The following is a 13,582-nucleotide window of genomic DNA, read 5'->3' as shown; positions in this document are numbered from 1 at the left end:
CTACCGTCACTTCTGCGAAGCTTGTCGTCATAAAATTTTCTGCAGTTAGTTTCATTTGATACCCTTAGCCCTTTGTTGTATTTAAATGCAAATGCTGCTGCTCTAAGTAATAAAGAAACTGGTTATCTCATTGCACATTGTTCTCTGTTGAAATATAAAGTTGTTAGTTTCGCTAATATTAGAATTGACTTTTGAATTACATTTTCTTGTAGCCACCAAGTTGAATTTATAAGAATGATTGTTGCTTTAGATTTTGGTAAACCTACTACATAGTCAACATGTATTGACAAAATATTATAAAAAGCATTATACGTACTTATACAGAATGCTGAGTAAATTATATTAAAACATTGTGTATATGCAAATTAACAATTCATGTAACAATCATAGCCGATATAAAGTTGCGGTGGAATGGCATATATCAGAACTACATTTTGAGATTGCATTTCATTTCATAGATAGTGTGATACAACTAAAAATGGTCATTCTCGGAAAGGATACGTAACACCTCTTTCTGTTGCAGTATATTCATACACTCAAATCATGAATACATGTTCACGTAGGGGATTTATAATTTCTAAGATGGGGATATCCCTTGTACTAAATGGCATTGGAAAACTAGGAAATATGGATCATCTTGGGAACCAGTCTCATCCAGAGATGACCTGCATCTAGTCCTATCCTAGCCGTAGTAAGCAAAGTGCATCTTCTTGTAACAGTTAAGAGTCCACGAACACCAACATTAGTAGCAAAAGCCTTTTACTTTTCCTAGGAAAAGTTACAAAAGTCGAATGTGCGCAAATTGTTTCCACTACATATTCGTCCAACTGTTGCATATCTCAAGCAGTTGGAGCATGAAATTGGTATTCACACTAATTCATACAGGACTAGTTTCTGGACTCAGCATCTATGAATTTTCAGTATGATGAATTTGTTGAAGCAGACAATGCGTAATAAATGTGGTTCTCGTGTATTAAGTCGAAAATGGAAAGTTTGCAAGGAGGTGGGGTGCAATTTGGACATGACAACCTTATGACGGAGCCTTTTTCAATGGAACTAACTTTCAAGGCTATTGTTGAGAAGTACCGTCATCAGATAAAGCATGACTGTGGGTGGCGAAATGAGTTGTAATGATGTGGAGGCTCAAAATTAATTTTAATATAAGGTGCTCAGCCTCTGTATATATTCTTACTAAGCAGGGTGCAGCTGTAGTCAGAAGCATATTTGTCCAGTTGGTCAATGTTAATCATTTATGAACATAACTATTTTTCGATCATTTTTACTCCTATAACCGGAAGATTTAAAGATTCAGTTAAAATATGTGGATTTAGTTTATTTCTTTGTAGTTAAGCACAAAGTTGCACAATGGGCTATCTGTGCTTTGCCAATCACGGGTATCGAAACCCAGCTTCTAATGTTGTAAGTTATCAGACATACCGCTGTGCCACTGGAGGACAAGTGGCATCAGATAGACATTTCCACACCTGCATAAGTTGGTTAGATTTTTGTATATACAGAACCAGTTAACTAAGAGATGCAGAAAATTATTAATATAATTTCTCGCAAACTGAGGCATATTGTTAAAGTATGCTACCAACAATAAAGCTAACTTTCGTCATAAAACACAAATATTGGAAGCCTCATTTCACATAGTGAAGATCTTTTTTTTTAGATGTTATAAGAAGTGAAAAATAATACCTTCTAGCAAAAACCACTAAAATCAAAAGGAACTCCAATATTTATAAAATGACTACTGCGAAACATGTTACGTTTTACAATTTTACGAGCCTCCAAATTATCATGTAACGTATTATAATTTCGAATAGTCTGAAACTGAGTTAAATGATAATTTAGGTTTAGAAATTAATTAAATGTCAATATGTATTCAATTTATGATACTTGCCAAGATTGATACACACAGTTTTCTTTTTTAATACAAATATATTTTAATATACAAACAATAACACAATTTACAATAACAGTTATTACAAATAATGATCTATGTACAAAAGTTTTACAAACTTACAAACAATATTTAGTCTTCTATCTGGTCTGGAACTTCCTTGATATCTTATCGAGGGTTCACGATGAGCGAATACATTTTGAGTAGATGTAGATACAATTCACTTAACAGGGAGCTAGCTAGCTCTGTGTTCTTCGTTCTTCGCCAGCCACACGCCGAGATTATAAAGTTTAAAACCAATAAAGTTTTATCTGTGTATTGGTCAAAGAATCAGCATAACTTTATCTCACTCCTGAAAAACAAAACAAAAAACAACACTTATATGGTAGAATAGATGGCAGTACCCATTGACAAAGATACAATTTGTAAAAAATTACATCATAAAAATACACCTTAACAAAGATTCTAACGCCAGATTAGAGTTACAAAAAACCTTTAACAAAGTATATTTTACAATTTGATAATGTTTACGTAAAACAGCTTTAGCACAGATAACATTTAATCCATTAATATTAAACTACCCTTTGTTAAAGCTTATGCCTATGCAACTACCTCAGTTAAAATTAAATAATGTGAATTATATATAAAAATAATTTGCGGTTATTCAGTACACTTCAGCATCCGAACAAATGTGTCATACAAAACCTTTAATATATATAACAGAATACAGAATGTAGTAAAATAAGAATGTAATAAAATAGAGCACACAACAAAACAAATCATTTAACAACGACATAACAATACAAAGTTAAATTTGTAAGATATGAAATAAGACAAATGCGATTTATATTCAAGGGTTTATTCTGCACGTTCATTATGATTGTATGTTTCATGTTTGTAAAAAGTCTAGTTCATATTTTTTCTTTCTTTATTATCTAAAGAATTATGTTCTTTGTTTATTATTACTAAAGTTTAAAAAAGGTTTCTTCTTCTTTACTTTGTATGTGGTATATTTTGGGCTAAAGATATTTTATCGAGGCCCGGCATGGACAGGTGGTTATGGCGCTCGACTCCTAATCTGAGGGTCGTGGGTTCGAATCCCCGTCACACCAAACATGCCAACCTCTGCCTTTGCCTGGTCCCAAGTCCAGGATGAGAAAGGAAGAGGGTTGAGGGCGGGGCTAGCAACGCCATCCCGTAAAAACCAACCTGCTACAAGTAACTGCAACAACAACTTTCCGTTGGTGAAGTGTTGTTACGGCCCTATGCTCCACTGGGAGTTTACAGGAATAAAAAAAAAAAAAGATATTTTATCATGAAATCGAAATAAGTATCATTTATAATAAAATTCAAAATGAAATATATATAATATAAAAAGAATAATAAAATCTCTAACATAGATAATTTCAGTATATTAACACCCTTCTTTACAGGTAAAACATGTCAAATCAAAAATAATCTCCAAAACAAAAATACAACATAAAAAACACAAGAAATTTGAATAAAATATAAAACTACACGAAAGTTACAAAGTTTACTCTTAACACTGATTGTTAGTTTGAAAAATAATGAGCCAGCTGATTTTATGGTTAACAAATCATCTTTTTCGTAGTCAATGTTAATTCTAGCTGTATTTATCGGGAAGTTAGCAGTATCGGATAGGCCATCTGTTGGAGCTGTTTCTCTTACCTCTAACTCTGATGTTTCCTCATCTGGCTCATTGTGCACAGTCAGATAACAGCACTCTTATCAACGTGTCAGTTTTAGCTATTAATTTCTGGTCAAGCCAGTGTACAATAGATTAGTGGATGTCTTCTGGTACGTGTATTACAAAATGGGCTTCCCAGTACTCCAACGTAACAGCTATAGACCAATACATAAGCCTCAGCCCAAGTGTTGAAGTAGTTCATAGTGACTAGTATGTCTTGATTAGTTCATTCAATAATTGAAATTGGACCAGCGATATCCAGGGCTATTCTCTGTAGAGGAGAACCAACAGTTATGGATTTTACCCTTCTTCCACCAGCATTTTCTCTGGGGAGCACACACTACACAGTGTATAGAACAGTGTTGAATATTTTGACTTGAATGCTGTCTGTAGAATTGCCTTTGAACATTAGCACATGTGCAGGTAAACATCTTGGTGCCTTCCAGTCTTTGTTTTGTGCAAAGCCTGGAGAATGTCATGCCTTAGAACCTGGGGGATGACTAGTTACAGACGGGCTTAGAACCATGACCCTTTGGTTGATAGAAATAGTACAATACAATTTCCTACAAGTACTTTTAGTTGCGTTTGTCTGTAATACATTCCTCAATTTGCATTGGCTCAGCTTTACATTGCCACACTGCTAGGAGTACCCAAACTATGCCTGAGTCATTCACTTACTATTTCTGGAGCTCACAAAGTATTAGTTATGGTATCCATCTACTCATGGCATTACTCTCTGTATGGCTTGTTGTCTTGATGGCAGAAATGGCTTCAACTCTAACATGGTGTCCAAGATCAGGGCATTTAATGAATAGACAGTGTTCCACTATGCAGTGAGACAATACATCATCATTTACATGTTATATTCCTGTAACATTTTATTCAATGTGCAATAATCTTTTCCAGATTTTTCAAACCTATTAGCCATTTCAGTAATGTATGGTCCACTGAAATAGTGAAAATTATATTATACAGTTAGTGTTGGTAGTATTTCATAAAGACCATAACTGCAAACAATTCTTTTTTGGTCATTCGGTACCTGCATTCATGAGCCATAAGCATATGACCAACGTACCTGATGAAATGTTATACTGCATCCAGCTCCAATTCCACTATCATTGGCATCACTACCCAACAAGATCTGACAGCTATCTCTTGGTTATGCCGCTATTGGTACTCCAACTAAATCACATTTTAGGAAGTAGAATACTTGCTCACATACGTCACTTCATTTAAAATGCTTCTCGACTTTAGTGAGAGCTGATCTTTAGTGGTGATCGTGAAGTAGTTAGCCACAGACAAATTGTAATGTGATACAAGATACACCTAACTGTGACTTCTTTCATGGTCATACGTATAGGCCAGTCTCTCATTGCTTTGTTTTAGAAAATCTATAGAGACTCTATCCCTACCCACATTATGACCAATAAATTTTGCTCCTGTGTAAATAAATGCGTATTTTGCTGGTTTTATTTTCATGACTGGTTTTCATCTCCTGGAATACCATTTTCAGATTCACAGCTGTAGACTCTAATATGCCATTAAACACTAATACAATGTCAAGATAGTTCAGGCAAATTTTCATCGCAGCCTCTTCAGTTTAAGCTCCATTAAACTCTAGAAAAACTCATATAAACCATCTCTCTTGATAAACACTGTTTCAGTTTTACTTTTATGATCGAATTCAACTTGTCAATATCCAGATGTCAGGTGTAATATGCTGAACTAACGTCTCTTTCCAATGTACCCAGACATTCATCCGTTTGTGGCAGTAGCATAAGCTATTTAACTCACATGTTTAAAATCAACACAGAACCTAGATGAGCCCTCCTTCTTTATAACATCTACCACTGGCAATAATGATAATCAAGCATCTCAAAAACTGAGGAAAGTCTCGTCCTTTGACATTTTTTTTGTATCTTAGTACTGTTTACATTCCTGGTGTTCTAGTTCAGTGTTTGTGTAGTTGGATGTGCATCACCTGTATGTATGTAATAGTGAGCTACTGTCATTACACTCAACTGCTCATCTGGTCTTCCAAATACATAAACATATTCAACCAAAAACTCACCGAATTACTTCTCCATTGAGTCCAAATTGTTTGTACCATCCTCACCTCAGGCGTGTTCTCAACCATGTAATTGTTCTTGAACATGGCACAATGGTCACAATCCTAGCATTAAACCTAGTCTCAGTCATATTTACTTTACTTATTTTGTTAACAACCATTCCAGTGGAAAGCTGGGCAACAAATTGTTTATGATTTCAAAACAACACATAGACCTGATCCATCTTAAGACAGCTAACTGCTCAATATAATGGTTCTTGCCTTTTGAAACAACAAAAATACACACGCAGTGCATTCCATGTGTGAGCTCTATTATCAAATTGCATGGCTCCACCACACTAGACCACAAAACACCACTTTAGTATGCAGATGTACTGTAACTCATTCCACTACATGCATTCATTCGGTCCTCCATTCGTGAGTCTGGTCTGACCAGAATTCCTATGGAATATCAGTTCACTTATTGCACGAACAAAACTGACCAGTAGTTTCACAATACATCCATTTCAAGGATACCAATGCTTGAGCCAAGGTCAAAGATAACTACCTTCATTCTGTGAATGGCACTCCTAGAAATACTCAGAGAATTGCTTTTCTATTCACATCTAATTTATCTCCATTTACTGAAACCAAGTCAATGTGAAATGGCAAGAGTGGTGGTGTTGCTTGGAGAATCTGATATACGGTGAGATCCACCAGTGTTCTGGATAAACAAATAAGAACCCTATCTCTTAATTTTACTGTGACAGGCATTTACCAAACATTTTAGTGCAAATTGTCATGTTGTGGTATAATCAGAGGCTGTGGCATAAACACTATGGGAGGAGTGGGATAGCCTTGCCCATTCACTTGCAACCAATGCTTGAGTTTAGCATGATGTTGGTACTTGGGTAGGGGACAGTATGTCAAAAGTGTCATGACTGCAGCTACCACTGCAAGTTTATTCCTTTCCTGTAATCAGTTCATAGGTACTACTTTGTGCCTTTTCATGACAGAAACTGCCTTAGTAAAGGTGAATATTCTCCCAAACCCAAATTTCATCAGTTTTTCAGACAACACTTTGATGGATTTGTCAACAAAGATATTCTCACAATACACTGAGACAATTGCAGGGTAAACCTTACTGTGCAAGTGGCGTAATTATTAGAATAAGTGGCGAATACGTCAGTGCCACACTCTTTTCGAGCATTACTTAATTTTACACCAATTAATACTGTCAGTGAAACTCGAGAACCACTCTATTCCAGTCACAAAGTTATGCTTCTAACAAGTGCTCAGTAGAGTCAACGGCTGGACTGTCCAAATTCAGAGTCAAGCGTTGCACCATATGATCTGGAAACCAGTCATTCAAAACAGTGATCTGCCTTAGACGCTTCAGAAAAATGTTCAGTTCTTCTTTTGTTACATCCTGGAATTTTGTAGTAAGATCTGCTTTACTTCACTCGTAGGGACCTGTGTTTGTGATCAAATACTTTTCCATACAAATTTTCAGCCAAAACCTATCTGAGATGCCCTAGATGCTGCAGGTCCAATAATAATTGACCTCAACAATCAGATGAGTGGTCATTTTTTTGCTCCTTCAAGATGCTAGACCACAGACGTCTCTGTGACCCATAGTTATTCTGGCAGAATACCCTTGACCCTGAAGATGCTCATAACTGTCATATGTTTCACCAGTCGATTGCTGTTGTTTCACCTGCTTAGACTGGCTGACTTTGTGTGCCAGTGGTACTTCCATTATTTTTCTGATGGTCTTGGGTAGAATCGACCAGAGCTGAGGTTACTTATTTTTTGCTGGCTAAGGCCAGATAGCCCTGTACAAATTGATTCATACAGTCGCCATTTCTCCTTCCCGAGGCAACACACACACTGATAAAGATGTCATGGGCTTTCACATCATCCAAAAATTTCCTTCATCAGGGACAGGACTTTAACTCAACCCGACAACTTTTTTGAACAACAGTCTCCTTTCATTGTCTGTCTCTTCCTCTTGGTTGAGAGCACTTCCAACCATTCCCTTACGATAGAGGCCGTTTTGATCTCTGTGACACAACAGTGAAGTTCAGGAAAATATACGTACCAGAAGAAAAGAGAAAACTACGCAACAATATATCGTAAGGTTATGGCAATAATATTTTCTTCTTTCTACGTACTCTGTAGTATTCTCAGGTAAAAACTGTCCACCTCCTCAAGAGTTAATACGATAGGTATGTAGAATAGCAGGAGATTGGCCCTCCAGTGGCACAGCGGTAAGTTTGTTTGTTTGTTTTGAATTTCGCGCAAAGCTACACGAGGGCTATCTGCGCTAGCCGTCCCTAATTTAGCAGTGTAAGACTAGAGGGAAGGCAGCTAGTCATCACCACCCACCGCCAACTCTTGGGCTACTATTTTACCAACGAATAGTGGGATTGACCGTCACATTATAATGCCCCACGGCTGAAAGGGCGAGGATGTTTGGTGTGATGGGGATTCGAACCCGCGACCCGCAGATTGCGAGTCGAGTACCCTAACCACCTGGCCATGCTGGGCCCAGCGGTAAGTCTGCGGACTTACAACACTAGAAACCTGGTTTCGATACCCGTGGTGAGCAATGCACAGATAGCTCATTGTGTAGCTTTGTGTTTATACTACAAACAAACAATAGGATATTGTATCAACATATTTATCATCAAGTAAACACATTAATGTAAATAAGAAAAAGCGAAGGTCTATGCATTCACCCATGAGACACTACTTGAAACCAGGTTCTAGCGTCCTGCAGTATAGCTACCCAAAGAAATGTCTTCTCTCAGTGATATGTGCTGTATAGATTAATTCTGACAATCAAGGACCTCAGAATACTTGTTTGAACATAAATTAGTACTAAATGTTTATGAAGGAAGTACAGTAAGAAATAACTTTTTCTTCTGGTGTTAGAAAGGAACATTGTTAACAAATTTCCCCAATAATTTGTTTGATTTCACTAGCAAACTATCCTCTTATGAATGATTTTTTTGTTCTTTATTAGTTACATTAATTTATGTAAAACTATTCAACTATATATATCTTTGCATGATTTCCAGTTACCACATACAAATAAAAAGAACATGTAACTGATGTTCTATTTCTCTATTATTCATAGCAGTATTCCACTTTTTATTATTGGTATTTTCATTATAAATATTTTCATTTAATTAAAAAAACAAAGTTTTTATTTAACGTAAACATTAAGTTCCAATGATGGGCAAAAACAGAGTTAAGAAGCGTGGTTGTTAAGATTATTATCATTAGATGGCGAGAGTATCTCAAGTGCAACATACCTCATTTAAATTGTGCGCCAAAAAAAACAAAACCCGTTAACAAACAATTTTATTAAGTAGCACGTTTCGCTTTTAAAAATTGTAAATTTTTAGGTTATTACTTTCATAGATATATCTTATTGAATTCAATTATCATTTTCATCTGAATATATTGACCACGTTAAAAGTAGAAAAGACTGCGCATCAGAAAAGTTCTTCAAAAATTTATATTTTAATACCATTTCTTTTATAGAAACTATACAGAAACTATAATGTTGAAGGTTATTCTTACACGAAACGATACAATGATGCAGAATATCTGGATTAAGAGACTGACAAATTTCTTTGCCCGTTTAACAACATTCACGATTCATTATTGCATAAGAATTTGTAATTTGTTACTCTGATAAATTCTAACATATTGACATCACATATTATTCCAAAATGGTAAGTAAAGACATAATTTTATCATAAAATAATTAATTTATTGTGTAATATATACTTTGTCTCTACATTCTGAAATATTATCTTTGCTTTTTTACCATATACTATGACATTACTAAAAAACGGACTCAGCGCATAACATTGAAATACACCTGTTTAATGTATACTGATAACAATATGCCAATGATTAGAAATGCATCTTATTTGTTTACTGGCATTCTTACCCGGGGTTGCCCCCGGGTAAGACAATATTTAAAAACTAACACAAACACAGTATCTATGTGGTTTCGATGTACAATTAAACCTTTAATTTTGCAATGTATTATTTGAGGTATGAAAATTCTTTTATTTTTGCTCCTGATGATATTTATAATTGTATTTTCCTTATGTTTATTGTATCGAAGCAATTGATTTATATTCTATACTGCCTGGAGTACCCGTCCTCTGGACGGAAGTTATGTAAATTCATGATTAATGAAAGGTTATCTTAGGACATGAAAAGTTACTTCCTTTATATGTAATTGTAGAAAAAACGCAAAAACAGTCATAAAAACTGCAAAACGCAAAACGTGAAACTGCAACTTTGTACGTCTCTCCGCGTGGACCCAACAAACCTTCATCGCAAATTTGGTGAATATCTATCAACAGGGGGCGAAGTAGTGGTAGAAAACGCAAAAACGCCCTTAAAAACCGCAAAACGCAAAATGCAAAACTGAAAATTCGTAAGCATAAAAACAACAAACAAAATAAAAACCATTCCTTAAGTGAAAAAAGTCTTTAATATAATCTTTGATTTAAAAGACTTGAATTCTATTTTGAGAAATTTGGGGGAAACGTATATTTTATTATTCAAACAATGCAAACATTACCTTTAAAGCTTGACAACATTGCATAACCCCCTCTTCCCTGAGCGACAAGTCTCAAATGCAAACTATCGGGTTTCGATACCCGTTGTGGTAAGAGAATAGATAACCCATTGTGTAGCTCTGCGCTTAACAACAAACAAGCAAACTTGTCGCATTAAAAAGCGATGTAAAGTATCGTTCGGTGGATCAACAGTAAGTTTATGGACTTAGAACGCAAAATTCCGGGGTTCGACTCTCAGATAGAATGACAGATATTTAAATGTGGTTTTGTTTTACCACAAACACGTAAAATTTGGTGCGTACATGAAAAAAGTAAACATTTAACTCTGTTAAAAAGAAAGGTCCCGTTTAAATTTTGATTGGTTGGATTAACAATTAGAGAGTAATGTAACTAAGTTGTTTGGGTGTCTTCTTGAAAGAACTATTTTACATTTGTCAACTTTGAAATTTAATACATGAATTATTTTAAAATTTCTTGGAAAAGGGAACGAGAGTCTAAATGACAAAAGTCAACTACAAACCTTTTCCAAGAAGATTAACAGTTTAAAAGGTATAAGAATAATTAATAACGAGAAGTTTAAATACACTGTAATAGAATTCACATTGTGACTTATTTTTTCTTTTCCGTAATTTTTTAAAAGTGACAAGTTGTTTGTTTATTTGTAGTTAAGCACAAAACTACACAAAAGGCTATCTGTGCTCTACCCACCACGGGTATTGCAACCCGGTTTCTAGCGGTATGAGTCCATAGACATACCGCTGTGCCACTGGGGGGTGTGACAAGTTGAACATGTTTGTAAAGCTTTAAAAGTGTTATTTGTATTATTTTAATAATAAAAGAAAATTAACATTTTAGAAATTAACAAACATTTTAGAATTTTTTTAATTCTTAGCTTTAATTTTTTTTTACTTTTATACTTTATATTGCATGATATAAATGTTATCACATCCTTTTTTTCGAATTTTTATTTCATAAATTTTAAGAGTGCTGAAGAATGGATTTTGAGTCATAAAACTGGTTTAGTCTTCGCAATCTTCGTATTGAGGTATTTTAAAGAAACATTTAACATAAAGACTAGTACCACTTGAGAAGTAAAAACGTGTTTCATTGTGTATCCCAGTATTGGAGTATTTAGGCTTATTGTTTTAGGTTTAGAAGTTTTTGATAATTAGAACCCTTGCACAGAGCTTTCATATTTTAGACGTTTTTCAAGCTCTCGAAAGATGGCGCGACCTTTGTAAACACTTCCATGAAACAAACTTTTGCACACGTGTATTATTTACGACCAACACATTCTAGGAAATAATCTTACACTCAAAATAATCTTTCGTAAAATTATGTTAATGTGAAATGAAAGCATAAGAAATTTTCGTTAATTCCTACGCTAGACTTCAATTCCGCTCTAGCGACATGATACATTTTATAAAAATATTTGTGTGAGGTGGTAACAACATTACTGTTCTCTCTCGTCATCGACATCTTGTTGGAAAACAACATTCTACACTGTCATTTTTTTGCCACAACGTTTTCATTAAGTGAATTATAAAAATTATAAAGAGTGAGAGTCATTGTAAATATTGTCGTATCATAATGTAAAAACAACAACAAAAACGCTCAGTTTTGTTGTGGTGGACAATGGCATTTTAAAATATAATAATAATTGTAATAATAACATAAGTACAATAGAAATGTGTGAGTGATAAAAAGAAATGTTTTTATTTGTATATGTAAATTATGCATATTAAGTGTTATGATCTTTGTGCGTTAAAAATATTTGTTAATTGTATATTCATCTAAGGCAGGAGAAACTACCCGTTTATGCTTTTGGGTTTCTGCGCATTTGTAGTTGAGATTCATAAAACGCCTGTTTCTTATTGTGAAAATGACAACGGCTATTTGGGTTTATTTTCTTAATTTATGAATAATTTTAACGAAACTTTCTAACTTGAAAACTGAAAAATATGCGTAGTTTTGTATGGTTTCATCTTCGTTTAAAATGAGACAATACTGCAGTGAGCTGTTCAATATCTTTTTTCTATCCATTCTCTTGTCAAACCTGCCGAAATTTATAAAAGAGGCAAATTGTTATTGTAATTCGTCTCTAACATTAATTTAAGTGTCTTCGCACATTCGTTTTTGAGTCTAATAGGCCTACTTCTTTTGTGAGGAGTCAGACGTGGTTAGAGTTCCCGAACTGTGAAAACGATGGTTCATCGTTAACGTCTTGTTGCCACAAAAACGAGCCCTGTAGAGGGGTACCTGTCCAGTCAAACAGAGCCCAAGAGTTAGTTGTGTGTACTGCTGACTGGTTGCTTCCCTCAGTTCAACATTAGGAACGGCAAATCTTAGATAAGCTTTAGTACCCGGGCGTGAAAAAAACAAAAAAACAAACAAAACAGACCTTTTGTGAGGCAGACACATGTGACGTCACAACTGCCCGTGATAAAAGTTGACTGCTGAGCAAATCCAGTTTCTTATCTTTTCTTCTTGTTTTATCTCGTAGTTCATCTGCAGTACTCCTTTATTTTATTGTAAAAATAGTTGTGTTATATGTATATATATATATCTTGAGACCCTCCTTCCTGTCTTACGTCCTATTCATCATTTCCTATGTGTTTATTCCCTTCTTTTGATATTCCAATATTCAGCAGTTACAACATGTTAAGAAGTGTTTTATAAATTCGTAGTTAAGGAAGTACTTGTTACTCAATTCAGATTGTTTTATACAATGATTTCTGCGTTTTTTTTGTTTAAAAATTGTTTGCGCTGACAGCGCTGTCGTGAAACTGATCAATAAGTATCTATTAAATGTAATTCTCCAATCGGATAGCCCCCAGTGGCACAGCGGTCTGTCTGCGGACTTACAACGCTAGAAACCGGGTTTCGATACCCGTGGTGGGCAGAGCACAGATAGCCCATTGTGTAGCTTTGTGCATAAAAGTTAATTTAATCTTGGCAATCCAGTCTTGCATAATTCATTCATGTTTTAGTTTGTGCTATTCCTAAATATCAAAGGCTATCGAGCTGTCAGCTTTTCAATGGAATTTACCTCTTGGCTAAAGTTGAAGAACACAACTTAAAATGTAAGATGGACAATTCTGTTATTTGTTTAAATGATTACATGCTGAAAAACTAGACTACGTATCGATCTTGGTGAGTTATATTTTTAAACAATAGTACTTTTAAACTGCCCCCCAGTAGCACAGCGGTATGTCTGCGGACTTACAACGCTAGAATCCGGGTTTCGATACCCGTGGTGGGCAGAGCACAGATAGCCCTTTGTGTAGCTTTGTGCTTAATTTCAAACAAACAAA

The sequence above is a fragment of the Limulus polyphemus genome, unplaced genomic scaffold (genome assembly GCF_000517525.1).
Source record: "Limulus polyphemus unplaced genomic scaffold, Limulus_polyphemus-2.1.2 Scaffold121, whole genome shotgun sequence".
Classification (NCBI taxonomy): Eukaryota; Metazoa; Arthropoda; class Merostomata; order Xiphosura; family Limulidae; genus Limulus; species Limulus polyphemus.
The sequence above is the reverse complement of the archived record's forward strand: the minus strand, read 5'-3'. Positions refer to the sequence as shown.